Raw genomic sequence first — 6,000 nt, forward strand, 5'->3', positions numbered from 1 at the left:
CCAACACAGTTAATGATAACAGATTGTCACATTGTCCTGTCCTATTCACAAAAAGTTATGACTGAGGGTTAGCAAAATTCTTTCACTGCTAGCTAAAAATACGTCCACCCACTGAGAATTTAAAAAAAGTAAATATATCTTACTGTTCCGATTAAAATGCTGAATGTCTGATAACTAATATTAGGGATGCTCAGATGTAATAAATAGGTATGAACACCTCCAACCCTGTGAAGTGAACATGCTAAAACTACCTATTGTTATGAAAATTTCTGAGGTAGGATTGCTACTACCTGTTTAATAATTTTTTCCTAGAGAGATATGGATTCTAATTTATTTCCTGTCTGTCAACTTCAGCAGGGCAAAACTTCACTCTCCTTAAAATTATAATAACCTATATGTCCAGCAATCTGACACATGAATTAGTCTAGGCAGAAGAACTAAATTAACACCAATTTCCATCTGAGAATATTCATTATTAAAGAAAAACCAGTGTTAGGTTGAGAAATAATAATTTATTTTTATAATGAAATATTCTTTTTTAAAAAATATGTTTTATTGGTTTTTAAGATGATCACCTTAATATTTGGTAAACAGCATGTTGTCTGGGTTAGTATTTAAAAAAACAATAACAATTAATTTCTATAATTCTATAGTTCGTATAATGGCTTTGCTTGATTTTCTCTTCTTCCAGTAATATTCTCCTTTGCCAATCTTAAATTAATACAGTTCTTATTATTTGAATAAATGGCAATTAAATATAGACATTTGCTCATGTTTCTGCAAATAATAACCACATTAATTTTTTCTAATTGCCTCGTCATAGATCCTGTTTACAGAATTCTTATTTAAATTTGTTTTCCTCACAATATTCAAAGCATTCTTACTGGTTAAGATTTTCTCAAAATTAGCCACACTTAAGTATTTAAGTCATTTTTCTCATACAAGGCATCCCAACACTTTTATATCTTTCTCATATCTTAAAAAAAGAAAAAAAGCAGAGAAAACATTTTTTTTATATAAACCATCCCAACATTTTTATATTTCTCATGTCAAAAAACAAAACACAAAGAAAAAAGAAAGAAAAAATACTATGTTACTTGAGGGGATCATCCCTCTTAAACTAATCTTTTTTTATATCCAAAATCTTTCTATTTCTTTAACCATATTCAAACAGATGTTTAACTTTTAAATCTTCCCTCTGGTAATTCCCATCATCTAATTTTTTAATTCTCACTTTAGACTTTTTTTTTTTTTTTTGCCAAACATCTTTGCTGATCAATATGCTTTGCTGAATCAAAGAATCTTTCTTTAATCTTAAAAGTGTTGTTGCAGGTATAAAAGGCAAAACAAGTAAGATTTTATAGGAAGGTTTCACCCCTTCATATTCACTGAGAATCTTTTATAATGAAGTATTCTGTTGAGTAGCGACCACTTATCAAGCATCTGAATTTTAGAAATATCATACCAAAAATACCTTTTAACTAAAGGTCCCTTGGGCTTTGATACACGGTAAAGTCATAATATTTTGCCAACTGCTCAAAGGCAAAGCTTTTTTTAAATAAAAGAATTATATTTTTCTAGAGACTGTAAGTTAATTTGGTTGACTTATGGATGCACTTTTTGGATAGTTCTGTAAGACTATGTCACATGAGTCTGTGATTTGGATAATCGAAACAGATTCTGACTAGAAAATGTGGGTTTCCTTATCAACATTTGTGGACCTTTCTTCGCCATTCATTTTGTTTGAGAAGGATTCTCAGAATGCCTTGTTAAGATTTTAGCATAGTTTATTTCAATTTCAAAATATTTGGAAGTTTTTGATCTGACACATGAGTTTCAGGGTGGTACCCCCCCAAAAAAAACCCCCAAATGGCATGAAGTTTATCCCATGTTCGGGTAGTTCTCAACTTACAACCATTCATTTATTGACTGTTCAAAGTTACAACGACACTGAAATGACAGTCCTCACATAACTGTCACAGCCTCCTCATGGTCACATGATCAAAATTCAGGCACTTGGTGAGTGCATATATTTATGATGGTTTCAGTGTCCCATAAGATCATAGGATACCACTTACAACTTTACAACCTTGTGGTTTCCAACAAAGTCAATGGGGCAAGTCAGATTCGCTTAATAACCCCATGACTCACTTAAAAGCCGCAGTAATTTGCTTAACAACTATTGAAAAAAAAAAGATTGTAAAATTAATTAACAACCATCAAGCTTAGCAACAGAAATTCTGGTCCCAATTGTAATCATAAGTTGTGGACTACCTGTATCTACTTTGATTCTGGACTATATTTTCCTGAATGGAGTAAATTTAGAACCTGACACTAAATGGAGAGGTGGTACCATACAGTAGCAATGGAGAATATTACAGATAGCATTAATTGGTCTACAAACATAACCCTCTTATAGAAAACCACAGAATTGAAAAGGACCTTCCTCAACATAATACCGTGTTACAGATCCATCCTTTGATGTCTCGCCAAATTGCCTCTTCAATTTGTGCTTTTATTTGGTGTTCTTTTAATTTACATCCATGGGTACCCAATGTGTTTTACATTGTGATAGCGTACAGTTGGCTTTTTAAATTTCGAGTACCGTATATTCCGGCGTATAAGACGACTTTCTAAACACTTAAAATCTTCGCAAAAGTGGGGGGTCGTCTTATACGCCGGAAAAATATTACTCAGCAAGTTTTCTCTTCCCCCCCCCCTCTCTCTCACTCAAAAAGAGTCCTAGGGTTATTATTAAAACCAGCCGATCAACTAAAGATATCTCTGAGAGTACGATAGGCATTATCTGGCTGTTGTGACGGTAAGATTTCCTGGAGGTTTAATCCCCATTCTATAATGCTACATTGCAAACCGTCTCCTCTCTTCTTCCCTCCCTTTTGCATCCCAATTCCTTGCCCACCCCTCCAGAACTGCGGATTGGTAGTGGCCATCCCCTGATTAATTCATTCAAAGGAAGTAGAAAGGGATGGCCCATGTAATGGGGAAGGGGGGAAAAGAATTGTAGGGTGGTTTTTTTATATAATGAAAACAAACCTAAGCATCTGCGTCCATTCGAGGCACTTTTCAGTGCTTCTTCATGCAAGCTTTTCAGCGTTTACCTCTCACTGCCGGTGAGAGTAGCTTGGGGGAGGCGGAGCTTATGGGTCTGGAAGGGGAGGGGTGTCAGCTAAATTCCTCTCGGAGTTAAGAAGCAGGAATGGAGTGGGGACAGAAAACAGCTACACAATCCTTTTGCCCGAGCTTATGCAAGCAGTTTCTCCCCCCCCCTGCCTAAATAAACTTGCATGGTGCATTTGTGGTGTTATTTATGACAGATCCTGGCTGGTCAATCTGGCTCCCATCTATAAGTACTGTAGTGCACTGAGTTTTAATAACAAATTAAAAGGAAAGCATTTACTCCCCCCCCCATTACCTGAAAAGGGGGCAACTTATCACATTTATGGAAATGCAAGTTTTCGAAGGGCGAATGCCTTTCTTACTTAGCTTATTAACTGCTTCCTTTCCTTCTTCCCTAAACATTCTGGCTGTCTCCAATTTCATTCTTGGTAGTGTTGCTTTAAAAAACTGCTGAGAAGTCCTTTTGCAGGCAGGGCAATTTTCATCAAGGTGTGTGTGCGATTGACAAGGCAGAGCCTTTGAAAAACAGGCAGGCTTTCTGCTCACTCAGCTTGGAGAGGCTGTGGAGTATTCGCAGGGTGGAAGACTGAGAGGAGGAGATCCCTGTGTGCAGCCTGTTTGCTCCAAGCCAAAGCTTGCTACTGGGGGGAGGGCAATGGAAGGGACCCAGGGAGTCACACGCATGCCTACATGTGCACGCACACACCCTGAGCTACTCATTTGGACTTACAGGTGGCCAATGAGAACTCAGAAACTGTGCTCCCTTTCCCCCTCCCTCATGGAATTAGCTTGTCCATTTTTTCCCTAGGGCCTATACAGGAGTAGGCAACCTTGGCTCTTTTATGACTCATGGACTTCAACTCCCAGAATTCCTGAGCCAGCATAGCTGGCTCAGGAATTCTGGAAGTTGAAGTCCATGAGTCATAAAAGAGCCAAGGTTGCCTACCCCTGGCCTATAAGATGACAGGAAGGGTTGGGCAGGCAGGGAGAGCTGATCCACCCAATCCAAGCAGGCTTTGTATACAACAACCAGCTAAGGTTCATCGCTTGCTGTGATTGGCTGGTTGTTGTATACTGGGTACATACAGTACAGCACCAGTATCTGTACCAGTTCATACAGTACAGCACCAATACATACAGTACAGTATACAAATGTCCAATAGTCAAGACCCTATCATGGCTCCACCAGCAAGAAGAAGGAAATATGAAGCCAGTTTCAAACTTAAAGTTGTAAACTTTGCCATGGAACATAATAACTGCGCTGCTGCAAGACAATATGGAGTAACAGAAAAGATGGTTCGGGACTGGAAGGCAAATGAAAAAGCATTAAAGAGTATGCCAAGGGGTAAGTGTGCATTAAGAAGAGGCACCCCACATTGGCCAGAACTTGAAAAACATGTAGCAGACATGGTGAATGAGCATCGCCAAAACGGTTATGTAGTGACACGAAATAAAATACGTTTGTTTGCACTTCAGTGGGCCAAATCTAACCCAGATCACAGCAACAGATTTAAGGCCACTGCATCCTGGTGTACTAGATTCTTGGAAAGGCATAATATGGTACTGAGGCAAAAGACGAAAATTGCACAAAAATTACCTGCAGATCTTGATAGCAAAGTAATTAGTTTCCATCAATACATAATACAACAGCGCATTAAACATGGCTATGCATTAAGTAGTATTGGAAATATGGATGAAACTCCAATGAATTTTGATATGGTTGGAAATAAAACTGTCCATCAGAAAGGTGAAAAAACAATTTTAATTAAAACAACAGGACATGAGAAGTCCAGTTTTACAGTGGTACTAGCATGCACAGCTGATGGTGCCAAACTGAGACCAATGATTATTTTTAAAAGAAAAACAATGCCAAAACTCAAGTTCCCTGTTGGTTGTTTTGTACATGTGAATGAAAAAGGCTGGATGGATGAAGAAGGGGTAAAGCTATGGCTTGATAATGTATGGAGCAGGCGACCAGGTGGACTTATTCAAAAACGTAGTCTACTGGTGTGGGATATGTTCAGGGCTCATTTAACTCCCAGCACCAAGCAAAAGCTTGCAAGACTAAACACAGATGTGGCAGTTATTCCTGCAGGATTAACATCGTTAGTACAGCCACTGGATGTATGCCTAAACAAGCCATTTAAAGATCGCATTCGAGAACAGTGGAATGAATGGATGGTTAGTGGCGAAAAGTCATTCACAAAAGGAGGAAACATGCGTGCTCCACAATTGGATGTTTTGTGCAAGTTTGTCATAAAAGCCTGGAATGATATTGATGCAGAAACAATAATCAAGTCTTTCAAGAAGTGTGGCATATCAAATTCATTAGATGGTATGGAGGACGACTACTTGTGGCAAGATGAAGAGGAAGCCGAAGCTGAGACCACACCATCTGATACGGAATTCGATCCATACGATGACTGCCTTGCAAATGTATCACAAGATGTCATTGATATTTTTATGATATCAGATGATGAACAGGATGATTTTAAAGGCTTTTAAAGGGAAAGTATTATGCCAGCAAAACCTATAAAAATAGCTTGCAGTTATGATGGGCGTTGCTGACTCGCCAGGGACTTGCCCGGCACTTGCTCTCTCTATTGTTTGTTATCTTCCTCCTATCATCATCAGTTCCAGTTTGGTTGACAGCTTAGAAAACAAATAGCATGGCAGCTCCCATGGGTTTATTGTCTTATCCTTCCTTTCAGCTTTAGAGTGAATTAGGAAAAGTTTAATCACTTGCACTGTTTTATGTTTACATGTTTGATGACAAACAGCCTTATGTTTATAAGTGACAGTTTTCCTGCTAAGTACCTTTATGCCATAAGCATTTGAATTAAAATTACCATATTGAAATCA

Source organism: Crotalus tigris, unplaced genomic scaffold, assembly GCF_016545835.1.
Source record: "Crotalus tigris isolate CLP2741 ecotype Arizona unplaced genomic scaffold, ASM1654583v1 scf7180000024480.717441, whole genome shotgun sequence".
Classification (NCBI taxonomy): Eukaryota; Metazoa; Chordata; class Lepidosauria; order Squamata; family Viperidae; genus Crotalus; species Crotalus tigris.